The following is a 15,709-nucleotide window of genomic DNA, read 5'->3' as shown; positions in this document are numbered from 1 at the left end:
AACACAATATTCTTCCATGCAACTTTTTTTACGTCATGTGTCTGCACGCCATCCATTTCCATTCTGCTGCTTCTCCCCAAACCTCAAAGTGTGTCTTTAACAGGCGGCTGTACCACAGTTAACCCCGTGCACACACACACACACACACACACACACACACACTTTTAATGCTCAACCTTTTCACCTGGTGGAGGAAAGTAACTCACTTCTCCTGAAATTGTTTTAAATATTCTATGAAGCACTTCTCACAAAATGCTCCTCGTTGCGTTACCGTAATTACGCCGGAAAAAACGCCGTTGAATGGTTCCCGAAGGCTGAGACGTTGCACATCGCAGTGTGCCACATGTGGTTATTACGGTAATTTCGCTCATGCTGTTGCAGGGAGCACAAGTGTTATTTTAAATATGTTTTACACTGTTCAACTTTCAAATTTAACACCAAAATCTGGTGTTTTAGGGGGTTTTTTCTCAATCAAACTTCATTTTAAATTGTTAAAACAGTATTTTAACATGCAGTTAATTGTAAATAACTGCCAGATATTGAAAGTTATTCTGGAAAAAATGGGCAAAAGCACTTTTTCTGGCCCTTTTATAGTTAAAATAAGCACAAAAAAAGTGGTTAAGGTTTAAAAGGTTTAGTATATGTATCACATTTAAATAATTTAGTAAATAAAAGTAATATAGAATAGATTTCACTTTGTATTTTCTTTTTTAAATGTGTATATTTTATCTATATATGATATAAATACACAGTACATGTGTTTTCTTCAGCCCCTGTACCGCCTGGTACCCTGGAGCGTTCACCTCATTTCCCTTTAAACGCTTTCAAACGTGGACATTGATTTATTTCCTCTCCGACTCTGTTCTCCATCGTTCCTTCCCTCTTGTGATCCCCATCTCCACTGCTCAACGCTTTCTGTATATTTGTGGGTAATAGATCATATCTGGGTTTGTTTGGGTTTTTGTTTATTTAAGATAAACAATAATTGTTGTAGTGTTTGGTCAAAGTAAAGTAGTTTTTAAGTTGACATTTATTTTCTGTTTTCATTTTGGCAAGAACGAGCTGTGGATGTGACGTCACAGGAGTGTGCTTCTGCGTCCCACAGTTTGCTTCTGCTATCAAACTTAAACGATAAGGACTTTGGAAAGACTGCACTTATCGCCTTATTACACTCAGATTGCGTGCGATTGCCATTTAGCATTTCAGAGTCAGTCTTTAACTTTGAAGGCTGACACGAGCCTGATGTAACGCGGGTGTTTCTCCGCTGCTCTGCTCCCTCCGCACGTACGATCAAGATCCCTTTAATTCAGCCCGATAAAATGTGTGAATACGTTTAAAACGGAAAAAAAGAAAGAAAAGAAATGACTCTTTAAACCTTTTATATTGATCAGTGAGATTAATCACGCAGAGGATCAACAGGAGATCAAACCTCGAAACGGAATTTCCTGCTTTCGTCAGTGAATATCAATCTTTGATACCAATTCCATACATTAGATGTCAATCGTACGGTGGCCCTGAAGTGCAAATCACCGACTATTCATTCATTCATTCATACCTACATGTTCACCACCAGTGTTAAATCCCCTTCGACTGGTCAGAAGTAAAAGAAATCATCAATTTATTGCCGTTTATGTTGTTTTATCCACGTGAACAATGACGACAGAACCAAAGAAAAGTTCTTGTGTGTCTTTGTCTTTATATTTGACTCCAGGACTTTTTCTCATCTTCAGTATTTCTCAGAAAAACAAAAAAACCAAACTCTTCCAGCAAAGATAAGCGTATTATGAGTTTATTATGAGTTGCTGTCTGTCACACGTTTGTTTTGATTCTTTTTGGTTTGTGAAACGTGGCGACAGGTCACCAAAACACTCCAATTAACAAGTTCTACCTAAGTGTAGCTACGTGATGCTGTGTTTTTATTCCTCTGGGTTTGTGCGTTTGTGCGTTTGTGTGTTTGTACACACACTGAACTCTGAACAGTCTGAGACTGAACAAAAACAATGAGTCTGTTTTCTTTCAACTTGTCCTTCGAGGTCCAAACAACAGACTTCCATGTGTGGAACGTTCCGGGGGAAACCAGCGGAAAACCAGACGACGGAAACAAAACAAGAGGCAAAGATCACAATCATTAACAAACGCAAGAGACAAAGGAGACACACAAGACACACAAGATACACAAGATACAATACATGCACACAGGAAGACACCTTTACTGTCCCTCAACGGGGACATTTGGTTGCAGCAGTGGTTAAAAAGACGCAAGACAGAGGACAAAGACATAAGGACACAGGACAGAACACAAAGACTTGAGGACACAAGACAGAAGACATAAGGACACAAGACAGAGGACAAAGACAGAAGGACACAAGACAGAAGACAAAGACAGAAGGACACAAGACAAGAGGACACAAGACAAGAGGACATAAGGACAGAAGACATAAGGACACAAGACAGAGGACAAAGACAGAAGGACACAAGACAGAACACAAAGACATGAGGACACAAGACAAAGACAGAAGGACACAAGATAGAACACAAGACATGAGGACAAAAGACATAAGACAAAGACAGAAGGACACAAGACAGAACACAAGACAAAGACAGAAGGACACAAAATAGAAGGAGACAGGACAGAACACAAGACAAAGACAGAAGGACACAGGACAGAACACAAGACAAAGACATGAGGACACAAGACAGAACACAATACATGAGGACAGAAGACAAAGACAGAAGGACACAAGACAAAGACAGAAGGACACAAGATAGAACACAAGACATGAGGACAGAAGACATAAGGACACAAGAGAGAGGACAAAGACAGAAGGACACAAGACAGAACACAAAGACATGAGGACACAAGACAGAAGACAAAGACAGAAGGACACAAGATAGAACACAAGACATGAGGACACAAGACAGAAGACAAAGACAGAAGGACACAAGACAGAACACAAGACAAAGACAGAAGGACACAGGACAGAACACAAGACAAAGACATGAGGACACAAGACAGAACACAATACATGAGGACACAAGACAGAACACAAAGACAGAAGGACACAAGACAAAGACAGAAGGACACAAGATAAAACACAAGACAGAAGACAAAGACACAAGACAGAACACAAACCTGACAAAATTCAGCCAGAGGATCCAGTAAAAATATCAGCAACAATAAACAAAGAAAATGATATTCCAGTGCTGCTTGTGACCACAGATTAAATGAACACTATAAAAGGTCGTGTTGACTCAAAGAAAAAAAAAAGCAGTTACCTGTGATTTTTGCCCAGTTTTATACATATTTCTCACTATATTGTAATGTTTTGTTAAGGCTTTGCATGATGATTCATTTTAATATGTACTACATACAATTAAATGTGAATTTTGGTGAAAATATTTCAATTTATTAGTGTTTTTTCAACATTTGGAACACATTTTAACAATACAATCATCTTTATCGCTTCTGGTGTTGTATTTCTGGAGGTAAGAGGTTGAACTGAGGTTTTAAAACAGACATTTTCACACTGCACAATTCTGCTGCTCGGGCAAGATCAGCCCCGCTGGTGTGAAAATACCTGAAGGCTTGGGCAATTTAAAGTCATGACATCCTGTTTGGTTGAGCCTATGACATTATTACACGCTAGTAACCAAGGTAATTGCACTTTTTTCATTCATTCACACACTGATTATAGAAGGAATTTGTGCACTCACAGCACAAAGTTTGGGGAAATACTCGTCACACAGTCATCACACAGTCATCACACAGTCCGTAAAGGATAAACTGTTTCCACTTGTGTCGTCGCTCTTCACGTCTCCCTGCTGCCTTTCATACGCGTGGCGCGCGGTTTGATTTTTTAAGTCGTGCTCATTTTCATGTTCAGAGGAGGGATCTGAGCCGCGTGAGCTAATTGGGCCGAGAGGAAATCATTTTCTATTCACATCAGACTCAGAGTCATTCACAGAGTATTTTCTCTCTTGTTTCAAGGCTCACTGAGATTTTCACCTTCGTGGTTTTGTGGGTGTTTTTTTTCAAGTTTCTGAGCTCTGATTTGTTCTTTAAAAAAGGAAGATTATACGCATTAGAATTGGATTTTTCTGTATAGTTATGGTAAACAACTCTCCCTCCTGTGGGGCTTCTCCCCTCCGGTAGAGCGAGATAGAACGCTGACTTACATATATTGTATTGTATCTGTGTCACTGCCTCCGTCATTCAAATTGTCATGTAGGATATAAGGAGCCAATTCCCCGTGAGAGCAGCTGCTGCAGGAGGGTTAATGCAAATGGAAAGCGGTTTCACAGGTGGTGTCCATTTAGCAGGCGCGTATGTACAGTACACACAGTCTTGTGCAACATTTTGTCAAACACGGGGAGCTCAAAAAAATGTTGCCAACCTTTAGCTTTTCTGATTTATTCTCATGTGGAATCATGTTCTCTCTCAGATAAGCAAAAATAATGAGCGTCTTGCTGCTTTACTGACAAGTGCTCAGACTTTAAAAAAAATAATAATATTTACAGCAATGGCATGAGGTGACTGCGTGGAAGGCAGCAACATTATTAGTAGGTATCATTATCTTTTAACCCTTAAGAGTTCCTTTAATATCCTGACTAATTTGTCCCTAGAGGCCGAAAATGTCCCAAAAACTACTGTAAATATATGTTTATATATGTATAGGGCCAGTATGTTTACGCAACTCCACTGTTTATTTACATATATATGTATATATATATACACACATATATATATATATGTATATGTACACACACAAACAGGCCCTGAGATGGGTCAATGATTGGCAGAAACATTTATTTTTAAGCAATGATTTTGTTTTGTTTTTGTTTTTACAGTGTCAGAATGAAAATTTAAAAAAACCTGACTAATTTGTTCCTAGAGGCTGAAAATGTCACCTTCCCAAAAACTCCCAAAAAAAAAAACGGTAGTAGATAGAGAAGCAGGGAGAATGTTTGACGCTCTGACCTCTGACCTCCTAGTCAGAGGGACATATTTTCTAAGGAATCTTTTAACTTTAGTTTTTGTACTTTACTTTCTTTTTTAAAAAACTTTGTAATATAGTATAATTTCTTGCCTGTTTTTGCAAGAAAGAAAAATAAAAAAATGTCTTTCTTTTAGGCCACCAGTCAGCCCCCTGAGGTAAGATCACGCACCCACACCATAGCAGCATGACTGATATAGGGATGAGTCCTATAGTAGTAGACCCGAGTCAAGCTTTTAGTTAAACTATTTATCCTAGGATTAAGCGATGGCACATCGCTTAATCCTAGGACATCAATGCAAATAAGAATAAAGGATTATCAGCTGCAGATGTGCTGCCTCTCTCTCTTTTACCTTGGACATTACAAGTGCAGAAAAAACGAAACAACACCTGTCGTCAGTGTTGCAGCCTCCTGATGCAGCTCGAAGGCCAAGACGTCGCTGCTGAAAGAGCCGTTTTTCTGCAAAACACTCAGTTCATTTAAAAGCTTATTAAAGCTTTGTAGCAGCAACTTGCCAGGAAAAGACGCCCACAGCAACAAACACAACAACAAGAAGCTGCAGGCAGGGCCACATGATCTGTTTGCTTCACTTCAGTCGAGGGCTACTTGCCGATTACCAGGCTGATATGACTCATATCCAGTGTTTGGTTCAGAAAATGACGAGAACAGTAAGTTTAGTCTGTTTCGAGTGTGAAAAATGTTCTTAGCTACTGTTTTCTATACTGTTCTCAGGAGGGGAATCTGTGCATTTGCTTTAAACTGACTTTAAAGAAGGAGATTTTAAAGAAGGAGGGACCTGAAGTGACCCTTTATCAAACCAATCCAGACAAACTAAAGATTCAGATTCAGAAATCTTTATTTAACCCGTGGGAGGATACAGGGGACAAAGAGCGGCACACTGGGGAATAAAAAAATATATAAGATAACGAGAAGGGAAGAGTGTTTTCATGGCTGTGTGGACACAGGAATCCAAATCAAATCTCTGTAGCATGAAGTCCTGCATCAGATATATCCGATATGTGGCTGTGCACCATGAACACAAACGATCATATCAGAGTCACTGCAGCTTTTTTGCCTACATATATATATATATATATATATATATTTTTATATATACATATAAAAAACTGACTAATTTGTTCCTAGAGGCTGAAAATGTCACCTTCCCAAAAACTCTGAAAACGGTAGTAGATAGAGAAGCAGGGAGAATGTTTGACGCTCTGACCTCTGATATATATATGTATATATATATACATAGATGTATATACACACGTGTACATGTGTAGAGCTTTGTTGTCTTCTGCCAGCAGCGTATGAGACGACCGTTGACGTCATCGACCGAGTATCTGTGATGATTACGGAGGATAAACTGACTGAACCCAGATTGTTGTCGGGGGGGAAAAGAGAAGAACTAATTTATATACAAAAACAAACTAAGCCAAAGGAAAAAGCACATTTAAGGTTGCAGAGGCTTTAGGTTATTTTTGGTCGGCAGTGGTTTTCGCCTTGGAACTCTGCCGTGCCATTTTTGCCCAGTCTCTTCCTCATGGTTGAGTCATGAACACTGACCTTAACTGAGGTAAGTGTAGATGTTGTTCTTTTGGATGAGTCGTTGCTGCACTCTTGGGGGTCCGGCCACTCCTGGGAAGGTTCCCCATTCTTCCATGTTTTCTCCATTTGTGAATAAGGGCCAGAAATGAACGTAAATCCAGATTGTTTTTGGGGGGGAAAAAAGGAAGAACTAATTTGTACAACAGTAAACACAAACAAACATACAACTAAGGGGGCAGAGGCGTTGCCGGCATCAGGTGATCACCACATGGAGGAGACTGTGGGTCCAGAAAACCAGAGTCTAAAATAGCAGAAGTAAACAAAGTGATGAGTTGCAGGTGAGTGGCTCAGAAGCTCCGCCTCCACCAATCCGCCGGCCTCCTGAAACAACAAGCAGCACACAACGACACAGGAACACAGGAAACCAGGAACTTTAACAAAATAAAGGACAGGAACTGACCCCGTGACAGTATCGTCTTCGAGCGTTAAATGTGACTTCGCAAATTCACCGCAATAACTTCTTAATTAGAAGTTATCGCCCAGATTTCCCCCCAGATTTCAATAAAAGGTCAAGACAATCATGTCAGTCTCTGTTTGGAATCTTCTGCTGGCTCTTTAAAAGCTGTCAGAAGCTCTTCTAGGGCGATGAAAGGAGCTGACGTGATTTGTCCTTACTCAAGGTCGCCCATCTCCTGATTCTCTTCTTCCTCCTGCCGATAATGTATTCACGTTGTTTGACATGAACTCGCTCTCACTCGCTGAGGCTGCATTTGCGACCGCAGCCAGCTGGAAATGCATCTTCTGTCCCTCACGACGTGCGAGAACTTGTCTTCACGCGTCGAGTCTTGCCTTGATTTCACTTCCTTCCTCGTGTGTAATTGCTTGGTCTAATCTAAATCCCGTCTCGCTGCGGTTCAAATCGATCAAAGCCTCCTCAGCTGCATTTCCATCCCAAATGTTGCAAAGTGAGTGCAATTCCATTTTAAGTGCCGCGTTACCGACAGTGATTTATTGTATTTTCTATCAAGTTGTTGTTGTTTATTTCCTGCTGGAAGATGCCGGTGATCCGGCTCACCGCCCGCCACTGTGGCTGCTTTTCAAATCAAGTCACACACAAGACTAACAAGAGGGACAGAGGGAGACGGCGAGAGCGAAGGACAGACAGACAGACTGTGCTAATGAGAATGTCAGAGACAGGGAAGCAATTTGAGAGGTTTTGGTTTTGCCGTCCAGAGTCAGCTGTCGTTTTTTTTTGTTCCTGTCACTTGATCGTCCCCTAGGTTCTTGTTTACATCTTAAATAAATATCACATAAACAGCTAAAATAATTCAGTGAACAGAAAGTAAGTGCAACTACAATCTCTGTGTGATATTAATTGAGGTTTCTTGAATGCATTTCTGTTGTTCTGTGTGCAAATTTCATATACTGTATGTTATTCACGCCCTTCACATTATGGGATCAATTTTTTCACTTGTACCCAATTAATTAAAGCATGTTCAGAAGACAACGCTAGGGCTTATGCTAGCTTGCTAAATCCAGCGAGACAGTTGTAGCAACTTTATGGCAGAAAAAGCTGCCAACAGCAGGAGTTGGTCGCAAACGAAAGGTCGTTTTTTTGGGGAAAGCGACTGCCAAGAAATTCCGATGCACGGGACGTCATTCCCAAAATGGAAACAGTGTCCGCCATCTTTGCTAACAGTTACGCTAACCGTTTTTCCACGATCTCCAACCCTACCTTTACGCTCCGATTTTAAACCTGCGAAAACTACGCTTAGTTTTACTACTTTATTGTGAAAGTTCATTAACATCTTCTGATTGAACTTAGCTTTTTTTTTGTGGTTCGTTTTTAGACAATAGTACGTTTTCAGCCGATAAGCCACGCCGCCGCCTAACATCGGGTGACAGCTCTGAGGAGTAAAGAAAACTTTCTATTGTCTAAAAGAAATATATATATAAAAGGTTTTACTACCTGCTGAACGTGAGTATTCACACAGTCAGGTATTATTTACAGAAGGGGAAAAAGCTGAGGCGCCATATGTTGCTAAATAATATAAAAAAAAGTATACATTTTCCATCAGATAGGCCATGCAGACAGTTTCAGATTTATTTATTCCCCGCAGATTTCTGCACTCACCCAATTAGACTCCCGACTGCAAGGCCCCCGGTCGACCGGCTGTCAGGTTGCGAGCTCGGATTCGCCTTCTTGCTGAGAGTCAGCAGTTGCTCACCACTGCACAGCAGTCGACAGCCTTAAAGCAACGCAGTGACACGTGCTCCGACACCGTCTGAACGCTCCCTTCTATCTCGTGTTCCCGTCTCATCCCGGGCAGGTGGGTAAATAGGTTTTATAAAATATTTTTAGGATTTATTCAAAAGCCAGTAAATCTAACATGGGGGCAGAAACGAACAAAATTATCATTTTTTACCTGCAGCAGTGGCTCACAAAGCTTTCCCTCATCACTGTGTGTCAGGAGGCTGGAAGAAATAAACCGAGTGACGTGTGTCATTACCTGCACCTGTCACGTATTGTGATCCCAATATTGAATCTATTGATTCCTTACGCCGAGGTGAACAATGGATCCATTCAAGGCCGCCTCTCTGCATTCCTGACCTCACAGCTGATGATGAAAGTCTCTTCTGATGCCCACAGCTCTCTCCTCTCTCCCTTTCCCTTCCCCTGTATACACTGTATCTCCCTCCTGTTGTACTGCTTTCATCAGAGCATTTTCAGGGACCTTTTTTGACACAGAACAGAAGAAAACGACAAGATAAAAATCAGAATCAATCAGCTTTTTATGACTTATATTTCAAGGACCCATAGGAAGTTGTGCGCCTATAACTGAACACTGTATAGCTCTATCTCAGTGCTGTCACTCTCCCCTCGCTGGTTCTCCCACAGCACGACTGCCGACTGCTTTCCTCCGCCTCTTCCTCTCCGACATCTCTCTTCATTAGCTGATATCCCTTCCCTGACCCCGCTGCTGTCACAGCAACAAGGGATGAAGCTCGGAAACATTCAAAACACATTCATCACAGCACACTTTTCCTTTTCCGCTAATGCACTCACTCTTCCTCCGTCTTCTTCTGTCGAGGCCGCTCACAGTTATGTGACGTTATTAGTTTGACGGATTCACACTCACCCGCCACTTTATTAGGAACAGGAACATGCTATATCAAAACGTGAAAGAATTTCCACATACACATGAATGGAACACGGTAAAAAAAAAGTGAAATAATCCCAAAAATCTCTAAACAAACTCTTCTCCTACCCATAATTTCCAACCTACACAGACGATGTTTACATAAAACAGTTGCTATCGCTGTTGTCTAACCTTGTGTTGCAGTTTTTCTTAAAATCATCTTAAAAACGCAGAGTTCTGACCAAACTTCCCATCGACTCCCATGTTAAAACTCAGCTCTGGAGTGTTTTTAAAAACTGAAGACGAGGGTGATTTTAAAGCTGTCATTTCTCTGCCAATTCACACCCCGTTCTTCACAAATTTAAATGTGGGAGCTTCGGAAAGCCTCCTGACGCTCCCAAACCAAAAATGTATTCTGTATCATCAACCGTTCTTGAAATACAACAACTTTAAAACACTTTGCTTTCTCTGTTTTTCACCTGTGTTGGACAGTTAGAAACAGGTGTTTGGAAGGGGGAGGGGCTTGTGCAACCAGCTGCAAGTTTTAAAGATTAATGCAAGTAAAAATACTACTTTGTCTCAATACATAAAGGTTCAATCCACCCAAATCAAAAGTTCGATTGCTGCTTACTGGATAATGTATTTGGTTTATTTTTGAAAGAATTTTCTGTAAATTCTACATACGATCGATATAATCCTTCCAGGTTCAAAGCTTGGCTTGATGACGTCTACATGGCAGGTGTACCTAATATAGTGGCCCTGAGTGTTTTACTCTGACGCAGTAGCATCATCATATAAATCATCATATATATACATATATATATATAGAGAGAGAGAGAGAGAGATTCTGCATCGTTACAGTGGAAACTCTTTGAGTTCATACATCACACTTACATTCAAACGAGGGGGGGGGGGGATAAAGTATCTTTGCCTGCGTGATCTCACATATATTATTAAATGACTCACGGTCGGCTGACGCGCTTGTACTCTGCTGAGCTGTTGTCTTTTCCAAGGCTTTTTTTATTTGTCTCTGACCTCAGACGCTGCCGGGGCCTACAGGGAGCCCCGGGCCCCGGCACGCTCTCCCCATCTCCGTGCTCGTTAGAGTCGAGCGTCAGCGCGTCTCGGTAGGAAATCCAAACGGGAAAGACTGACAGCACAGGAACCCACTCATATACCGACAAGCGGGAGGAACAAAGCTGAATTATGAGCAGAGTTGGTGTTCCTGACACATGTTTCTAAGAAGAATCTGTTTTTTTTCCACATGATATTTTTAGATCTTACTCACGTGGCAACTGAGAGGGTAGAGTTACAGAGTAAAGAGATGAGACAAGGCCACATACATACATGCTTTTATCTCCTTAAAAACCCCTTTTCCTGTCTTTATTACTGTCTGTCTGTCTGTCACCTACAATCTGTGTTTAAAAAAAAGCTCCAGCTCCCTGTTCCTGTGTTGTAATTGGATCCAGCACAGGGCCCGGACAGACGAGACAGTCCCACGATGGTTTTTAACACACTTAATAATGCATTTCTTTGTTCTCCTAATTGGCTTTCAGTGGTATTTACAGAATGACAGTGATGGGTCAAGGAGAAGGGGTTCGGCCTAAGTCACTCAGACACCCTCGGAACCTTTGCACCTCCCCCCCAGGTGGAGGCGCAGAGAGCTTTGATGTGACATAAACCTTTAAATGGGCTCCTCAGTTCCCTTTGGCTTTGCATACTCTAATGAACACGGAGGGGCCCAGTGTCCAGGAATCAGTGCTGAAAGGTGGGAAATACATGAAGCGAGTTCTTTTACTTTCAAAGATTCACTCACATAATTAAAGGGAAATAACACTACAACAGTCAAATCGGTCACTGTTTACATTGCAGTAAAGTAAAGTAACAATATGGTAGAATGTATTGTTATCCTTCCATGCTTATTAGTTTATTAGATATTTCTATTAGTTTTTTAGATATTTTAGTTAATAAAATATCAGACCAATGCCTTCAAATGCAATCTCGTGATGACCGAGTTTTTTTTTAAAATGAAGACGAGGGTGATTTTAAATCTGTCATTTCTCTGTCAATTCACACCCGTTCTTCACAATTTTTAAATGCGGGAGCTCCTGAACGCCTCCTGACACTCACAAACCAAACATTTAATCTGTATCGTCAACCATTCTTGAAATAGGACAACTTTAAAACATGCTGCTTTCGCTGTTTTTCACCTGTTCGTGACAGTTAGAAACAGGTGTTTGGAAGGGGGCGGGGGATCAGGGAGGGGGGAGGAGTTCTTAAAGGGTCAATATACCCAAACGTTACTCCATTTGCAGACACAATCAAAAGTTGGCAGTAGTTTCTAATGCAATTTCGAACACCATCGATAATAGGGTGATAATAACTGTCTCTTGCTCCCCACAGCACACTTCTCACCTTCTGTATTGATTACTGTAACTCTCTCCTCATTGGTCTACGTCTCACACTCGTCCATAAACCCCAGTCGCTCCATAACCCATAAACCTGTCCTCCAACATCTGCGCTGCCTCCCCGGTAAAAAAGTCTCTCCAATAATCTCACACCTCCTCCAGCCTCCTCACGACACTTCCTGCCAGATCAACATCAGTGGGCTCCAGAGCTTTTGGACGCGGGGCCCGTCTCCCACAATTCATCTGTGACGCTGACTTTCTTCCGCTTTCAAATCCCATCTTGCATATTCACATGACTGTATTTGTAAGATAAACAGGCACCTGATAAATACAATATACTGCAATTATTCTACTGTACTATAGTAATATTATGCAGGTACTCGTTTGGTAATGAGACATGCTATGGTCTACTGTGAGTGAACATTACTATATTATACTATACTATACTACTATTACTATATTATAGGGCAGCCTGTGGCCAAGTGGAAAGGGAACTTGGCTTGTAACCTGGAAGGTCGCTGGTTCAAGTCCCCACCAGATCAAGGGCTGGGGTACCCCTGAGCAAGGTACCCAACCCCCATTGCTCCCCAGGCGCTACTCAGTGTGGCAGCCCACTGCTCCTAATTCTAGGATGGGTCAAAATGCAGAGAATAATTTCCCTAAGGGGATTAATAAAGTATCTAAAATTAAAGTTGAAATTCAACCTCCCATACAGACTAATTATTACTATAATATTACATGTTAAATATGAGAGAAATAAGAAATTATTATAACTTACAAACTCACATTTTCAAACCAAGAAATCTAGCTGAGCCATCCAAAAAAGTGCATTAAAAATATAATAAGAGAACTGGAAATACAATGATATACACCTGTTTGTTTCTCTTTGAAATAAGGGAAACACGCGTCGTACCGCACAGGCTGGGCCGCTATGAAGTTGGTTATGGGCCACACATGGCCCACGGGCCGCCATTTGAACCGTCAGCAGATCAATGACACTCTTATATTAGCTTTGATATGAACTGAAGGAAACATGATTTTATACATTTTATAGGTTCTTTGCCTTTGTTTTCTTTTTGTTTTGTGTTATGCAGCGCCTGTCAATGCACCTGCGTGCAAACCTACTGTACTTTGCACTTTAATAAGTTATTCCTCCTCCCAGCACTCATTTATTTTCTCTCCCCTGCCCCCCCCCTTTTCTCCCTCTCTCTTTCTCTCTTGCTCTGAGGTAAAACTCCAGAGAGAAATGAAGAGGGATGGGGGGGGGGGGGGCAAAAGGAGAAAAGGTTTCTGGGAAAGAAGTGATTTATTCTCAGGCACTTCCATGGGAACATCATGAATAAATTCAGACTTAGGTAAGCATTCATACACGGCTCTCTGATTGTTTCATCATGTCCCCATGGAGGGGAGAGAGGAGCGGGTGTTGCTGGTTATAGTGTCTGCATGTTTTATTATCTCAAGGCATGTATTCTTTTTTATTTTTTAGTATTTCGCAGAAACCCGATATCCAATCACAGCTGATTTTATATTATTATTATTATAATAATTATTATTATAAGGATCCATAGGCACCGCTTGAGATCTAATTTACCACATTTCAGTCACAATGGAAGAACGAAAAAAAAAAGAGAGGTCATTCCGTGTACAGACAGCCTCGTTGAATCGCTCGCGGCAGTTTATCCCTTCACACGGCTGAACTCGGCCACAGTTAAATAGCACGCGGCTAAATTACCATATCAAAAAGTAATGGAGAAGACACGTATAGGCCGTTCTAATTGTTAGATAGAGGCAGTGAAGAACTGGAGAAGACGTTAACATTTCATTTAAGTGTGGTTTTACAAATTTGATTAATTGAAAATATTAAAAACCCTTTTTAACAGGTCAGTAATAGGTGAATAAATAATGAGATCTTAGGATAACATAGTGTTAGTCGTGATCGCACACAGATATAAAACCTGTCTGTCAGTACTAGGCATTTATCGAGTTATTATATAAAATAATATGATGTAACTAGAAAATTCTTAGAGAGAGACTCTTGCAGCTGCTTGCACAAGCCCCTCCCCCTTCCAAACACCTGTTGCTAACTGTCCAATACACACTCATTATAAAATCTGAAAAAAGTAGAAAACTTAAACTGCGATTGTTTAAAAAGTGTAATAGGTATGAAAACGTTGATTTAGGAGAAAAGAGTCTCAAGTCTTGTGACCCGTTTAAAGTTTCAACCACATCTCTACGTTAAAGTGTGACGACACTGTGAGGCTCCACAGTGGGCTGTGTTGTGATGAATTTTTCGACCATATATAATTAGTGTGTATGTGGAAATTCTTTGCAGTTTTTTGGAATTTTTGTCACCATGGTTACTGGAAAAGCTTAGAAAAGTCTTAACACACCATTTGTTATATTTTTGATGTAGGGTGTGTGGGGGGGTTTCTCTGCGGGACGAGTTTTGCGGCACAATTTGCTATAGGAAAAATAAAGCAGTACAATAACAACAGATGCTTGCTCTGCATTGCTGAGCAGGCACTCTGGAAAACAAGTAAAGGATGAAGAATTAAGAAATTTATAAAAAAAAACATCACAAATGGGAATTGTTTTGATATTATTATGATATTATGAAGAAACTGTTTATTATCCATTATTAAAGCCATTCATTACAACCTATTACAATAAAGCATTCCTTATGGGAAAAGTGTTATTTTGTATTTTAAAAACTTTGGCTCTGCTGTGTAAGGCACGAACACTAGATACGAGCCAGAGGATCATTTACCAAGACGACCCACTGTGTCCTGTGTCTCTTTGCCCACCAGTGCCATGAAGACACAGACAGTACGTCGGTCCACGGATCACCCACAGGTCAGTGCTGAGGCCCACACTGGTTTTTTTGATTGAACAGTGCATGATCAAAAGAGTAGCGTTTGTTTTCAGCCTGTGGAAGGAACTACAACCCCCGGCATGAATCAGAATCAAAACTTCTAATCATTATAAAAGTAAGGTAAAGCACAATAAAAAGAACAACGAGGAGGATACGAGGGAAAAAGTGGCGGAGCTCGAAGGCCGCCGCAAGACCAACGCGGTGCTTATTGCAGGATTGATTAATGGAGCTACTGCGAGAACACAGGAAAGGTAGAAGGTCCCGACAGGGACGCGGCACAAGCAATCCGCGATTGTCAACGAGAGGCTTAAATATGACTGGAGACGAGTGCGTGCGCCATGTTACAGGAGAGGAAATCAATGGCACTCGCTGAGTTTCATTACTGCGTATCGTGATCCGTTTACAGGGAGGACTCCTTCATTCCTCCTTGTGTTTGTCAAACAAACACATGTGAACAGTACACATATATATATATATATATATATATAGTATGTGGGAGTGCAGCATGTTGGTCCAAGAAATGCAGTTTTTTTCTTTTTGAAAGCCTCATTAAAGATGTTCAGCAGAGTGTGGGCTTTTCTGTGGGCACAGATCTCTCTCTCACTGTTTTCTCAGACTCCCTGACAAGCTTTATCCGACTGAACAGGAATGAAAACCCAGATTTTCTCCAGCTTGAAGTCAGTTTAACTTTTCTCATTAAAGTGTAAAAGCCCGGCGAAGGCTCTCGGAGCTTTATTTGGTTG

The sequence above is a fragment of the Solea solea genome, chromosome 18 (assembly GCF_958295425.1).
Source record: "Solea solea chromosome 18, fSolSol10.1, whole genome shotgun sequence".
NCBI classification, from domain to species: domain Eukaryota; kingdom Metazoa; phylum Chordata; class Actinopteri; order Pleuronectiformes; family Soleidae; genus Solea; species Solea solea.
This window is presented reverse-complemented; position numbering follows the sequence as displayed.